This window comes from Crocodylus siamensis, chromosome 2, assembly GCF_052110815.1.
Source record: "Crocodylus siamensis isolate JL-2025a chromosome 2, ASM5211081v1, whole genome shotgun sequence".
NCBI lineage: Eukaryota > Metazoa > Chordata > Crocodylia > Crocodylidae > Crocodylus > Crocodylus siamensis.
Window position 1 is genome coordinate 50589169 of NC_143396.1, and position 16805 is coordinate 50605973.

The window sequence follows — 16805 nt, forward strand, 5'->3', positions numbered from 1 at the left end:
GTGGGCAGTGGGGCTGGTGAGGCCCCTCAGCCAACCAGAAGTGGGAGGCAAAAACGGTGGCATATTTAAAACTGTGTTTTTTGTCTCCTGAATGACCAGGAGCAAATGACAGGGTTGCCAAGGTCCCTCAGATAATCATTGGGGTGGGGGGAGGAGACGCAGGGAAAAGAACAAGATTAAAGAAGCCACTGCACAGTTCACTTCTGGTGTGATTTAGGTAGAACCCTAATTATAAGAAGCCTCTTTATTTTGACAGTCCAAGTAGCTGAATTTTAAACTGTTTGGATAAAAGAAAAACTTTTTGTTCTCTGCTTGTACTGCACTGAACAAAAAGGGGCCCTGGTTCATAATTATGACTGATGATGATTAATACTACTATTGTTGCTACTACATTAGAAGAAGAATATCAATTCATAGTAAAAATATGCCTTGCTGGTTAGGACAATTCTTGTTTTAGAGATTGCTGTTGTAATTAACAAACATATTTTGCTCAGTATACCACCTGATATTTTTGGCACCATGAATTACATCTTCTTTTCTGTGACCCCTTCCCTTGGGTTGTGAGGGACTAAGCAGAGAGGGGTGGGGCTACTTCAAGACTAGGAAAACCAGATCCAAAGAGCTGGATTGAACTACAGCTTGCAGACTGCTTTGAGAGCTATCAGGAGGGGAATTGGGAAAGAAGAGAGGCAAGGTGAGGGCAATTTTGCCTGGCATCACATGGAGGGAGCAGGGGAGAGGCCTTGCTCCCTGATATGCTCCATGCAGCATTGAAAGAGGCCCCAGGGAGATTGTGGAGAAGCCTGGTCTGAATGCAGCTGGCAGAAGAATCGACTTCCTCACTGAGCAGACACAAGCTGAGAGAAAATCTGACTGCTGCAATAGAGTAGGGCCCGAGTGAGTGGCACTTAAAAGGCTGAAGAAGGCTGTGGAGCATTGTGAGTCTTTATGCCATCTGGGAGAGCTGGGGCTGTGCACAAGGTGAAGAGCCTTATCTCAGAGGGTCCTTGTGAGACTGTTGGAGTTGGCATTTTAACTCTCACTGCTGAAAGGAGTAATTTTGTTGTCAGGATTCTGTGCTGGGTTTTGTGGGTTACTTCACAGATTGCAATTCTAGGCTGGTTGTACATGCCTGGGGGTTTATTTCAGTTTAATTATCCCTGAATTGAAGCAGTGAAAACACTGCTTCAGTTTAGGATGAAGTAAATGCCCATGGCATGTGCACAAGGATAGGCCTGATCCTTACCTGTCTCTCCGGTGGTGGGGTAGAGGGGTGCCTAGGTTAGGTGACTTTGGGCAGGTGCCACCTGCCCAAAGTCACCTAGCCCAGGCAGTCCTGGGGGGTGCTGAAGCCAGGGAGGGAAGCACCAGGCCCCTCGCAGCCATGGAGGGAAGCAGTGGGTCCCTGCACAGCTCAGGCAGGCAGACAGACTCTGGGGAGGAAAGGAAAAAAAGATCAGGTTTGCCGCTTTGTTTTTTTTCCTTCAGTGGAGCCTGCCTGCACGGGCTGCTGCCAGGATGCCTGCACCAGCTGCCTGCAGAGCCCCTGAGCTGCACAGGGCCCAGTGCTTCCCTCCATGGCTGTAAGGCAGCAAACTAAAACACCTCAGACATGTTTTATTTTACTGCGTCCCAAAGTCATTTAACGTTTAATATGCCACAGGCAGTGTAAATAGCCGTTCCATTAAAGCGGTGCAAAAGGGCAATGAAGGCACTTTAAAGGCCAATTTTGTGGTGTGTACAAAGGCCTCTAATGCCTATGGGCTTAAATAAATCCAACTTGTATGTGCTCTGTTAAACTTCGGGGAAACTGAGTCACCACAGCCACACACCTGCACCACCTCACGAAAGAGGTTATATTTCTGTTGGCACACAGTAGATTTTTAAGCGCTTCTCTGCTCTCCATACTGGGTCAGGTGTATATGTCATCTGGAAGTGGGAAGGAGGGAAAATAATTATACTTTGCCTATTTTTTGTTGCATCACACACAGCTAACTTCTAGATCATATGGAAAGGGCCTCACACAGTAAACTGCATAGATTTAGGATCCTTTTGAAAGAGCCTGACACATATCTGTGGTTTCTGGATCTTTAGATTATTTTTAAAATGGCATTTTGTCCAAATACTTAGCAGAATTAGATAATAAGTATTAGATGCTTACACAGATAACAGACAGAGTTTTCAAAGGTGACTTGTGATTCTGGAAGTCTCAGCTTTCCAGAGACTGGTACATTTACAACATACTTAAAATGTTCATTATTGACTGCTGGTGCTCAGAGTGGGTGCTGCAGAGCCCCATTCAGCCAAACAGAGCATAACATGGGAGATCCCAGTCCTGAGTAAGGCGTGTGGGGAAAAAGGGCTTGGATTGGCCCCAAATTAGCCCCCTGAGGTGGGAAAAAGGCCCAGTCCCAATCTAGCCATGTGGGGGAAAGGGGCCTGCCTGGCCCTGCTGGAGGGGGCATGGTCCATCCCCAACCTGGCCAGGTGGAAGGGAATGGGGCATGGCCCAACCTTGTGAGGGGCGGGGGTGAGTACAGGGCATGGTGCAGTCATGAACCAGCTGTTGCAGGGGGAGGGGTTGTGGCCCAGTCCCATGGGAAAGGAGCATGGTGCAGCCCCAGTCTGCCAGGGAGAAGGAAAGGGGTATGGTCCAACCCCTCACAGAGAAGGGGGCATGCCCTGGTCCCAACCCAGCTGCTGGGAGGGAAGGGGGCATGGCCCAGCCCTAAGCAGGTCCTGCCAGGGGAGGAGTGTGGTCTGGCTCCAATCTGCTGTGTGGGGTTTAGGATTTTGGTAGTGGGGAGATGTGGCTGTATTAACTGCCACTGGTTTCTGCCACCAAATTTCCCAACCTGTGGGGAGCTCTGTGGCCCAGATTCCAAGGCTCCATAGGCTGCATTTGGCCCATGGGCTGGAGGTTGACCTACCCTGATTTACATGATCAGAGACTCCTGAAGGAGGAGGGCAAAGGGCTTCCCTTTCATAGAATCATAAAATCGTAGAATCATAGAAAGTTAGAGTTGGAAGGAACCTCAGGAGGTCATTTAGTCCAACCCCCCGCTCATAGCAGGACCATCCCCAACTAAAGCATCCCAGCCAAATCTTTGTCTAGCCGGGTTTTGAAAACATCCAAGGATGGAGCTTCCACAACCTCTCTGGGTAACCCGTTCCAGTGTTTTACTACCCCTCTAGTGATAAAATTCTTTCTAATATCAATCTAAACGTCCCTTGCTGCAACTTGAGACCATTGCTCTTTGTCCTGTCATCTGCCATCATTGAGAATAGATTAGTAGATGTTAGGGTCAGAAGGGACCTCAATAGATTATTGAGTCTGACCCCCTGCATAGACAGGAAAGAGTGCTGGGTTCAGATGAGCCCAGCCAGGTGCCCATCCAACCTTCTCTTGAAGACCCACAGGGTAGGGGAGAGCACCACCTTCCTTGGGATCCCATTCCAGATTTTGGCCACTCTAACCGTGAAGAAGTTCTTCCTAATGTCCAGTATAAGTCTGCTCCCTGCTAGCTTATGGCCATTATTTCTTGTGACCCCCCAGGGGCGCCTTGGTGAGTAGAGCCTCACCAATTCCCTTCTGCGCCCCCATGGTGAATTTATAGGCAGCCACAAGGTTGCCTTTCAACCTACTTTTGTGGAGGCTGAAGAGGTCCAAGTGCCTTAGTCTCTCCTCGTAGGGCTTGGCCTGCAAGCCCTTAACCATACGAGTGGCCCTTCTCTGGACTCTCTCCTGGTTATCCACATCCCTCTTGAAGTGTGGTGCCCAAAACTGCACGCAGTATTCCAACTGCGGTCTGATCAGCAGCCGATAGAAGGGAAGTATCACTTCCTTGGTTCTGTTTGTCATGCATCTGCTGACTGGCTTTTCTGATGACTTTGTCACACTGACAACTCATGTTCATCATGGAGTCCACTAGGACTCCAAGATCCGTTTCCACTTCTGTGCTACCGAGCAGGTAATTTCCTCGTCAGTAGGTGTGCTGGACATTTTTCCTCCCTAGGTGCAGCACTTTCCATTTCTCCTTGTTAAATCACATTCTATTGTTTTCTGTACATTTGTCCAACCTGTCCAGGTCTGCCTGTAGTTGTTCCCTGCCCTCCAGTGTGTCCACTTCTCCCCACAGTTTTGTATCATCTGCAAATTTGGACAGAGTACACTTCACTCCCTCGTCCAAGTCACTGATGAAGACACTGAAGAGTATCAGTCCAAGGACTGAGCCCTGTGGGAGCACACTACTCACTCCCATCCAGGTCGATACCGACCCATCCATTACCACTCTCTGGGTATGACCCTCTAGCCAATTTGCCACCCACTGGACTGTTTAATCATCCAAGTCACAGCCTCTTAACTTGTTCACCAGTATGGGGTGGGATACCATATCGAAGGTCTTCCTAAAATCTAAGTAAATGATATCAAACCCTATTCCTGTGTCGAGGTGTTCTGTAACCTGGTCATAAAAAGAGACTAGATTAGTCAGGCATCATCAACCTGCTGTGAACTGGTTTCCCCTCAGGATAATTTTTCCTGCTGAGCTCTCACATATATGAGCTGGCTATTCATAGTCCAGCTCCATCCTCTTTTGAACCCTGCTTCAGGTACCTGGAGGCTACTATTAAGTCCCCTCTCAGTCTCCTCTTCTGCAAACTAAATAAGCCAGTTCTCTCAGTCTTTCCTCATAAGTCACGTCCCAGCCCCCTCACCATTTTTGTCACCCTCTGCTGGACTGTCTGCAATTTGTCCACATCCTTTCTGTAGTTGTGGGGGGCGGGGAACAAAACTGAACATAGTACTCCAGATGTGGCCTCACTAGTGCTGAATAGAGGGGAATAATTATTTTCCTGGACTTACTGACAACAAACCTACCAATGCAGCCAATCATAAAGACAGTACATAAGAAAACCCTCACAGGTTCTCTAACAATAGCTTATAAGAAAATTAAAGCCCATAATACAATGCTTCTGAGGACTCCTGAAGATTGTAGTATGATTTTACAGATGGATTTAAAAGGCTGTAGATGGGATGCTGCTTGAAATACATAATAAAGATAACTAGCCCTACAAAACCTATTAACTAAGGCAAAGTTATAGATGGATCTCTCTCTATAATCTCTCTTCGTAAAAACAAAATGGAATAATTCCAATGATGTAGGCAAGGATTCAATTATCTATACATTTTTTTGAAATTACTAGGCAACTGCTAATTCAGGGGTTTTCAACCTTTTAAAATAAGTGTACCCCTTCTGACTCAGAGTTTCAGCTCCTGTACCCCTTTATATTTTTTCTTGCTTTTAAGGGGGGAGGCAGATTGGGCCCCCCATGGTCAAGGGGGGAGGGTGTGTGGCAGGTGCTGCACAGCTGGAGCAGGGCTCAGGACAGAGCCATGAGTGGATCATCTGGGGAGTGTAGGGAGTGGGAGTGGCTCCTGCTGCTGCATGCACCCTGAGTGGGCATGAAGGTGTGTGTGCCTGGATCTCTGCATGGAGCAAGACAGGCTGCCCAACGGGTGGGGGAGGAAGTGGGGCTGGGGCAGGAGTTGTGCAGCTGGGGTGGGGCACAGGACTGAACTGTCCATGGGGCAGGCGCTGGGAGCAGGCTCCCACTGCTACGTGCCCCCCTGGGATGTCATGGGGGGGTTGTCCCCAGATATGTGTGCAAGGCAGGGCAGACTGTGGTTGTGGGATGAGGTATCTCCGAGTTCTTCCCAGTGGGGGCTCTACTGGGCAGCAGCAGTGCTGGGAGAGGGATTTGTGGGGGGATGTGGTGAATTCTGGAGTGGCTGTAGTCCCACCCCCCATAGCCCCGTGGTAAGGGAAGAAGTGGGATTGGGGCTGGGGCCCAATCCCTGCATAGGTGCTGCATAGTGAGGTGAAGCATGGGATGGAGCTACAAGGGACTCGTCCAGGAGGTGTGTGTGTGTGTGGAGGGGGGGCAGCTCCTGCTGCTGCACGCACCCTGGGAGGGCATGGGGGACACATGCCCCCAGATCTGTATGCAGGGCAGGCTGGAGCCAGGACACCACTGGGCTCTTCCTGGCAGGGGGCCAGGCCAGGCTATACTTCATACATATTCAATAGGAAGAAATATTCTAATTACTTAGTCACATTCTATATCAAATATTGCAATCCTTTAATGCTACAGCTTAAATCAGTTTCACTTGATGTCATTTAAAAAGCTTGTTTCTGTAAATAAAACAGTGAATGTGTATACATATCATATATATTATATATTAGGCATATATTATGTAGTGTGAAAGTGCACCAAATACATTGTTGTAATATACATTAATAAAACATACAATGTATACATAAACAATGTATAAATAGCTCCTGCCCCAGCCCTACTCCCTCCCTCACTGTGGGGGGCCTATGGGAAGTGGCTGCAGCCATTCCAGAATTCACCATAGCCCACCAACCCCCACTCCAAGCACAGCCTGGTCCAACACCCTGGCCAGGTGCAGCCCAGCTCTACCCCAGCCCACAGGGACCCACAGCCTGCTCTCACCCCATGCACAGATGCCCCCCCATGACCTCCCATGCTGCATGCAGCAGTGGAAGTTACCACCCCCTCCCCATGCTGGACGGCCCCCAGACAAGTCACTTGGAGCCCACTCGTCGCACGCACAGATCTGGGGCACATGACCCCATGCCCTCCTGGGGGTGTGCATAGGGGCAGGAACTGCTCCCCATGCCCCGTTGCACTCAGCTCCACCCTGCACCCTGCATCAGCTGGGCAGGATCTGCCCTAGCCCCACTCTCTTCTCCACTGCTGGGGCCTCAATCTGCACCCTGCCCCCACACCCTTTCCCCCACAATAGACTTACCAGCTATACCTGGCTGCTTTCCACATGGCCAGGCTGTGCTCCTGGCTGCCTGCATGCTGCGCTGCAGCTGTGCGCATGCATACATGCAAGCAGAATTTATTAGCCACATCTGTTCTTTGTAACCCCTATGACCCTTTTAAGAAGCTCTAGGGGTATGCATTCCCTTAGTTGACAAACACTGTTCTAAGTCATTTTAGTTTGAGTCTCTTCTCTTCTGTGATGTTTGTCTTCAACAGATTTCTGGACTTCTTTATTTTCTGGAAATATTTATGCCAACTCCTGAAGTTTGCTAGTGGGTGGATTTCCTTTACAGTCACTGCTAATCTCTCCTGCGCCCCCTGGTGGAGGGTGGGAAGGGAGTCATCTTTTGAGAACTTTCTTTGGTTCTCCTTAGGCAACAATAGTGGAGGTAGTAACACTGTTTTATTTTTACTATGTATGATGCTGGTGATAGTCTTTGCATACTTGTCTTTGGCATTCATCTGTTACTCTTGTGAGTAGGTCTCAGGTGCACTCTAACTGGTTATCCTAGCTGAAGTTCAAGAATCTCTTGGGGTCCTCTGCCACATGAGTATTTGGTGCACCATTTTTATTTTGCTTTCATTTTCCTGCTATTCCTGACTTCAGAACTGTATTTGCTGTAGGCAGCAGAATCCATTAGAAGTATGACAAAAGATGCCATTCTGGGCTTCTGCTTATGCCTTCTGCTGGTGTATATTTTTCGGTCTAGTTACACTAGAAGAAAGGCATTATCTCAGTATGCCTTTCTAAATAACGTCTTGTAATTTTACTGGGTGCTTTGCTTTGCCATGAGGCTGTGATGCTGGGAGATTTCAATTTTGCTGATGCTGTGAACTGAAAATTCCCGAGTAGCAAAGTGAAATCCATTATCCGTAATATAACACTATTTGGCATTCTGTGCCAGGCAAGATGAGCTTTGCAGAATACAATGATGGAGGCTACTGTTTTAATATGTAACACATCTATTTCTCCATAATCCAAATAATAAATCAGCTATCACAAAGTTTGCTTTGTTTCCCAGAGAATGTAAGTTTACCTCTGACTTGTCCTAGGTTTGATCCGATCTTTCACCCAGCATGAGCAGATCCCATTATTGATTTACTAAAAATTCATCACAGATATAACAAGTATTGGGACTAATTGACTTCACTGCTCTTGTTTCGTCAGTACAGGACCCACTGGATCTAGCATATTTCTGGCAGTTCAGGTCAGTCAGATACCAAAAAGCAACTCAGGGGTCTCATTTCCGCTGCCCTACTTCAATCCTGAGAAAAGTATGCACTTAGTTTACACTTTTAGGTGTGGTACTGTGGTAACATTTAATAATTTAGATTTGCTTTACAAGCTGGAAGGGTAAAAGCATGGTCATTCTTGATTGATGGACCACTCAGATGTCTCTGTTTTGCTGTTCCATTCAGGCCTTGTCCCACATATTTATTCACACAGGGCACATGGTTTCCAGACAGTGGAACACAAAGAAAAATTTGGTGTGAGTAAGCATGCTTGGGAGGCTATACATCAGCTGGGTATGTATGTAGCTACATACATTTTGGACATGCAAGTGCATCCAAGCCTAGCTAGCCACAAACACATGGTAAAGGGCATAGATGCCAGAGCACAGCTTGCCCATGTTTTAGCTCCAGTAGCTAAGTGGTTAGGGTACTTGCCTTGAAGGCAGAAAATCCAGAGACTAGAATTCCCATTTACCCAGAGAGGTTTGAACTTGTATTTCTCTGACTTTCTAACACAGTACTTAAACCACCATGCTATAGGTTAGACACTACTAGAGTCCCTTCTCCAGCCTTTGAAACTGGTCCATCAGGCAGCAAAGAGAGGGAGATCTGTGAGGCTAGAAGGAAACAAGGGTGTGTGAATCAGCATCTACCTAGATACAGCTCTGGAAGGGAGCAAGCCTTGGGTTCTAGCCTAGACCCTAGCTTCCAGCAGGGCAGTAACTTTCCCATTGTTCCCCACCTCACTTTATTTATGGCCAGTGTTCCCCATTTATTTCAGCAAATGCTAAGGGCAGTGTTTCTACTTCAAAAGAAGCACCAGATAATGTCTACCCTGTGTTACGGTGGTTGGAGCACTGTGCTATGAAATAAGAGAAATAAAGATTCAATCTTCTTTGGGTGAGCATGGGGTAGCACCCAGATTTTCAGCTTGGGTGAGTGCCCTAACTACACAGATATTGGAGCTAAACCAGGAAAAGGTTCTCTTCTATCTTCCCCATTCAGCTTTTTCCCAGACTTACACTCATGTATGAATATACCTGCCTGGACAGTGTAAGTGCTACTGCTCATGCTCAGTCAGTTTGTGCATTCCCCAGTGCAGAGGAAGGTCCAGAAAAGACCAGGTATGTTACTAGAAAGCTGCCATTTAGGTTCACAAAGAAGAGAATTTTGCCCTTAGTGGGGAAGATGTGGGATAGAGCAAGTGATGAGTTAAACTATGTCTACACTGATGTTCAGAGTCAACCTTAAGTTCATCCTAAAGTTGAAACACTAGGTAGCTTTATCTGGCAGCAATCCAACTTGACCCTGGAAGCTCTGCTGAACTTCTGAGTGTGAGGCTGACCAAGCTGCCACTCACTCCCTAGTCCTCCACTTTGAATATGGCATTTGAATCTTATCCTCCAGGGCTTGAGCACCCAAGAGGTCCACTGGCAGCAGTTCAACAATTTATTGTTCCTTTTTTCTCGCTATTCTGCTTTACTACCTCTCTTGCTTGTAAGTGGGTATCATCCTAGAGAGACAAGCACCTGTAGATCATGTCCTAGAAGGGATCTGCTTCACAAATTGGGAGCATGTCAATTAGAAAGCCCAGTATGAAAAACAATGAATGAAGGGCAGTCATTCTCCACAGAAGAGCTAGTCACAGCAGGGGTACTGCCTAAGCTTCTTTTTATTGGGAAGAAGCATGCTAATCCCGGGGGTGGCCACTCCCTGAGCTCAGCAACACCTCTCGAAGGATGGGTCCACCTTTGGACCCATAATCAAGAAATATACTTTTCTGCATAGTCAGTGTGCAGTGCTTCACAGTGTTTCACATGGATTTTTAAAGATTTAAAGATACATTATGTCATAAATATTCAATAGAAAGAAACATTCTAATTACTTGGTTGCATTCTGTATCAAATATTGCAATCCTTTAATGCTACAGCTTAAATCAGTTTGACTTGACGTAATTTAAAAAGCTGTAGTTTCTGTAAATAAAACAGTGAGTGTGTATATATATATCATGTCTATTATATATTAGGCATATATTGTGTTATGTAATGTGAAATTGCACTAAATACATTGTTATAATATATATTAATAAAATATACAATGTATATATAAACAGTGTATTTGGTACACTTTAACATAAGTGGCTTTTTTCTCATCTATCAAAGTGATAAATCCTGGTTTGATAACTTCCAAGTCTTAGTTCCCAGATTTCTTCTTTAAATCTAGGAAAGAATCATCAGCTCTTTGAAAGATTCAGTAATTCAGTTCTCACTCTTCCTGGGTGATTAAGGGGATTAGTGGCACATTTGCAGACTCAAAAAAACAAGTCCTTTTCTGTCACATTAATTAATAACTGTCTAAATGTTTTCTTCTCAAGCCTACAATCTGCTTTCTGTCCTAACTTTAAAGTAGGAGCTTTAGCATCTCTGATCTCTAGAATGTAAATTAATGTATAACAAGAATGAGTTTTACTTTGTAGATTGAAAAATGCTTTATCATCAAAAGTATCTTCAGTTATAACAACATTAAAAAAACAACTTTAAATGCAGTGAAAGACAAAAGATTGGGGGATTTTAAGCCCATTTGAATGCTAGGATTTTGAAATGTCATAGTGGAAGTAAAGAAGGTTCTTCCTCACTGACCCAAAACATTGCATTGTCTGTCAACTAAGCTAAGATCTGGTATTAGACATGTATGATGATCAGTCAGAAAGTTATGCTTCCTAAATGTTATATGCTAACTAGGGGACTTGGAGGGTATTCTTTTTTTTGTGGACTTCTTGCGTGACGGAGTTGTAGTCAAGATCCTGTAGTAGCGTAATGTGGGGTGGGTGAGTAGAATGCCATGGGTGCTGCCTAAGGCAGGGGTAGGCAAAATATAGCCCCATGCCAGATCTGGCCTATCAAGGAATTTATTTTGTCCAGCCTGTGGTGGGGTAGTGATAGCATGGGGCTGGGGCAGGGCTGTAATCCACTGCCCATACACTCCTGTGATGGATCCTGGTTCTGTGGGCAGGGTCATGTGGGGAATGGATCATGGCTTTGCCCTGGGCCCTGGCCTCTCACTGTCACTGCCCCAAGATCCCAACCCTGGCCCCACCCACCTATCCTGCTTATGAACACAGCTTCCTGCCTGCCTGTGGCCCCATCCTGCCCACCTGGCTGAGTGTGCCCAGCTGCAGAGTTTTTCATGTGCAGCAGCACATGTGTAAACTCTGACACAGCTGGCTAGGGCACAGGGTGCTTCAGCACAGGGGCTGCTTGCTGGCTAACCCCACACTGGAGCACTGCTGTGCCCCAGCCAGCCCCTCTGCAGCACACTGAATCCACTTGGAGTAGCCCCAGACTGGCAGGCTGAATCTTGGGGCCCTTTGCCAGGTTAGGCTATGACTGGGCTCCATGTGCTGCGCATGAATAAACTGTAGAGCTGATTGCTCTGGAGTTAATTTCTCCTGGGTGCACATTCAAATGGCATTCTTGAAAGCAAAAAACCCCAAAGCTTTTCTCTGGAGTTTACCCATGTGCACTAATTGCATGTGTAGATGCTCCCTCTATTACATGACCTAATTTCCTCTGCTACAGCTATTGCTCCAAGTCCTGTGTCCTAAGGCAAGTCATGAGTCAGGCCTCCAAAAAACACAGAATTGGTATAAAACAAGGAAGTAACACCAGTAGGAATTTGGGATTCTTGTTAGTTGCCCTCTGTTGCTGGAATGGCATTATGGTTCAAGTTTTTAAACTTTTCTGCAAAACCATTAATTTAGAAACTTAGCACTACACAATCATGCAAAATGATGATTTCCCACCCTTTCTCTTGGCCTGTTTCTACCACTACCCACATCCCAGCTAGTTCATGGTGTTTTGCTATTTGCATCGGGGTGTAGGTTGTAGCCATGTTGCTCTAAGGACATAGGCAGACAAGGTTCTTAGGGTAAATTTAATATCTTTTATTAGACCAACTCAAAAATATTTATAAAAGATATCAGATTTACCCAAAGAACCTTGTCTTACTGTTTTAATAGAATTCCTGATACCACCAGGACATTTGATAAAATGAGTTTGTTTTAGGATCCATGGATTTGCAGTAACTACCTGATGAGGCCCTTTGTGATTTGCTTGTCCCTAAATAAGCAGTCATTAGGCAAACCACTTGCATAACACAAAATCAGTCTGAGTTCTATATAAGCTAGTGAAACTGGAAAAAGAAAGCATGTTGAAAGTCTCAACAAAGTTAACTGGTTGTAAAGTTATATCTGGGATATGTTCCAGCTCATATTTGTACCAGAGATCTTTGGATCCGAAAAGTAGAAAATATTGCCACAGGAGCTGAAAGAGAATAAGGCTTGTCAGCAGTATTTAGCTTTGATAACATTTTACAAGGGCTCCAGCAGCCACTAGAGATAAACTACTAGAATTTGCTGCTGTGCTTAGCAACATGTTAAGTCTAAACATCTGAGTTTCAGTCCACTAGAGGTCTGTGAAATCCTTTCCAGCAGTATTTTAAATCTTTCTGTAGCAATCTTGCTGTCTGATACACTTAGAATAAAGGAAACTTTTGACCCAGTTCATACCGTCCTCAGTCAAACAAAAGATGAGTTATTTAATGGACATAAAAATGGCATAAGGGTCTGGCCAGCTAGAAAACAATCCTAGGTGACTGTTTAACATTATGTCTCCCCGGAGAATAATTCTAGCTGTTGCTGAACTGATATGTAAAGATGTACCTTCAAAGGGTCAAATTTTAATAAAAGAGAATTGTTGGGAGAAGAGAATTAATTAACAGGAAATTCCCACCCTGTAGTGCTTCTTTGCCATGCTAAATTTACTTAAGTGGAAAGGGACCCAAGAGCTATAGCCTTGGATAGCTAATGTGGCCTTACACAGAAAAGGAATGGCACAGGTGCTAGTCTAGAATCTACCTCAGAGTATGTAATTTTGGCAAATTACTTATTAAGGTCCAAGGTTTAGTTCCTAATATAGCTCAGGTAAACATTTATTACATTTGTAGTAAATCCTTTTTGTCAATTTCTATTCAAATTGTAGTCAAATTAGAGAGATTTTATCCTTAATTTTAGCCTTAATTTTTATGCTTCCTGGGAAGTCAATTAAATAAATGCAAATAAAATGAATGAAATAGTGTTTTAAATAGTATTACTAATTTCTGGTTCTCATATTTAAAAGTGCATTACTTAAGTATACAGAAGTGAAAGCACAGCATTACAAATCATAGGATAATTGTGGCTATTCAAAAAGCTTCTGGTAGGCAACATACATCTGAATCTTTAATCCCAGTCACTGAAGTTCAAACACTGTGTTTTTTGTGAGATTCAACAAAAATAAAAATGACAGTATTAAAAAATACCTGAATTAATTTGAATGGATTATTTTAGTTTTTATTCAGGATTTAGTATCTTGCTTGGTTTCAGTCAAATTCTGGATATGTGGTTCTTATTTAATATGTGGCTCATTTGTGCATCTCTAAAGAGTGTCACTGTACAGTGATTTCTGTGTGCCTTGAAATATAATGAATGTAAAGCTGAATATCATTGATAAATGGAGGTTACTTATCAGTGTTTAGCATATAGGGAACTCTAAAAGGGAAAAATGTAATTTGTCTGAAGCAATTAGTTGTCTAAATTAAGATAAAGGATTAAGGACAGGCCTTTTAAATAATCAAACATAGAGCAATTATATATTACATGTTCAAAAGTACAAACATGACACTTTCAAGTTGGAATTGCTTGTAAGATGATGAATGTTTCGTACAATTTTTATGGATAAACATGGAAAGCAAAGTATTTAAGCAATGCCATTGTGCAATATGTATAATCACCTTGACAAGTAGTAGATTGGAAGGGATGCAATGCATTTGAAGTCTTCAAGAACCTTAGTCCTTATTCTAGTGTTTTTTCCATCATTTTTAATGGAAATGCACTGGAACAAAACTGGAGTAAGACCATGAGGAATGAGGCCCTTTACTTTTAAAGATAAGATATACTTAATAACCTATATGACTCATGACAATAGTATACTTTGTGTCTGAAAATGAAATATACTTCTTGTTAACAGTGAAATTAACTGCAGCCGCATGCAGTCTGAATAACTGGGCTCTCTGTAGGTGAACTGCAAGCAGGTGAAGGTTGTAAAAGCCACCCTACAATCTGGAATAAGAACATTAGGCTAGAATAGATCATTGCCTCCATTGTTGCTACTCCTACCTATTAGTTGGATAGCAGTCTCAGGACATTTATGTCACTTCCACTGCATAATCCTGCATAATTTATAATTCTCTGTTCTTTCTCTTGGCCTGTTCCCAGCACTTTCCAGTTGAACCACTTCAGGCTGTTTTAAAATTTGCATAGATTTTCCTGAGTGTTTGAAAACTCTAGCTCAAAAGCAGGTTTTCTAGCTGCTGTCCCAGGAATCACTGATAGAGTAGAACCTCCACAAGTTGGAGAGCTTGTGTCACCAAGAATCTTTTAACAGGTTTGGAAACAGACTCTGTATCCAGTGTGTGTGAATGGAAAGGAAAACCCATGACAGAATGAACTTGATGAAGAGTCCACCCTTCCCCCACAATATTCTTTCTGATAGAGAATTCTTGCCAGTGAAGATAATGCTACCTATGCATTTTGAAAGTTTAACTCTTGGGCTAATCAAGCTGGATGCAGCTGTTATTTAAATTAAAGACACACTTTTTTATGGTCCTTGACAGCCAGATATAAGACAGTGGTCCTGCCCCAAAGAATTAAGTCTAACAATACAACAAAATTAGAGAACAAGAATTTTCATTAAAAAGGAACCTAAATCCCTTTCATATTTCTGGGAAATATAATAAGGTACAACAGTTATCAGTGGTGTAATGAATAGGCCACATTATGTTAATGAAGATCAAAGCTCCTTTGGACTAATTATATATACACATTTTTAAAAATAAGATGGTACATACAAAGTACTGAGATGACTTTATAAATTTGTTTTATGGACAATTTCACAGCTCTTTTTTCCTGCTGAGACTTTGATAATTGATATTGATTGTCTCTAAAGTGAGTTTAGGAATGTGTTTAATGGTATTTTTATGGTCTATATACTATACACGCATTGTATTTAAGAAAAATAAATAAAAATCTTTATGTTGTACAATTAATTCACAGAGATGATCAATCACATCTTACACGTCTGCTTCATGGGTATGTTTATCTGACACGGAATAGTCCTCAATTCAGCATTTAGGTTAAAACTATCCAGTTACACTTGAATTTGCATGCTTGTTATCTGGGGAAAAAGTCATTTCAAAAATAGAGTTTTAGTTCTAACCAGCGTTCTCTCTAAACTGCATGGCATGTGCAGCCATGCAGGCACGCTCATGCCATGCTGCCAGGCGTGCCTGCGCAGCTGCCCACACCACACAGCTTAGAGGAAACGCTGGTTCTGTCTAGGACCACATTATTCATATTTTTGCTTTTCCAAGATTTGATGGACACAAAACAGTGTGAGATCTGAGCAAGGGAAACATACACTTGTGTTTCCTGTAAAGGAGTCCAGGGAATAGATAGAGACTCAGAGTTAGAATTTGCCTCCTGTTGTGCCTCGAAGAAATACATTATATTGGGCTTGTACTTCAGGGGATTTAAAACATCCCGGCGGCCAATCTAATGACAGCTAATCGCTTTGGCTGATCACTGCAGCCACTTCCGAGAGTGGCTACGGCTGCTTCTGGGAGTGGCTGCAGTGATTGGCTGGCACTTGCAGGGGGGGTGCTGGCATTCCCACCTGCCCCCCATCCATCGCCTAAGCAGTGAGTGTGGCTGGTCAGGGGGTGCACTGGCAGCCTCAGGTGGTGCACATGCACCCCATGCATCCCTATGTGTTGCCACAGTGGCAAGTAAGCTAGGGTGGTAGCTGGGCAGACAGGTTAACCCTTCCTTGCCCATTCTCACAGGGCAGATAGTGCAGGCAGCCACAAGTAAATGGGGGAGAGCAGGAAAGAGCAGGGGGAGAGTAGTGAGCAGAGATCTGGGGTGCTGGGGTGGGGGGTCAGTAGGCCTGATCTGGGCCAGCAGGGGTGGGGGAGGTGAGTCAGGTGTTTACACTAAGGTGTGACTTATTGTGGCTATAACTTAGTGTAACATGAGCTGGGTAACATGGATTAGAGATAATCCTGCCCTGGAGTTACAGAACAAGAGTTTAAAACCAGTTTCAGGTGTTAAAGTAAAGACACTCCAGATGTTAAGAGCCCTTGGAACTGCCCCAAATTATTGTGTAATAAGGCCCTAAAAGTATTAAAATTAGAACTAGTATTACTTAAAATGTACCAATTATCATGCAGACAACGTGTCTCTAAACTTGAAAGTCCTCTTGGCACTTCTATGCTCATCTTTCCTCAAAGGATGTGTAGACTCCTAATAGAATGAAATTTTTAGACTCCTAACAAATCTTTGTTTATATTTAAACAGATTCTCAGTGGTGTCTAACTGTGTCCGGGAAGGAACACCTATTTAACAAAGACATATAGCAGCTCCCTTCTGTAAACATCCCTCAGGAGGAATTTAATTTTTGATTAAGTGAAGTGGAAAGTTTACTCTTGTGTACAGCTGTTTAATCAGGGCTTTGTTAGGTATGTAGAGGCAAGGGGGTAGATTAAAGATACCTTTAATTAGATGACAGAGAACTGACTTTTTCTATTATAGAGAGGACAGTATCTAAATGTAACCAGTTAGG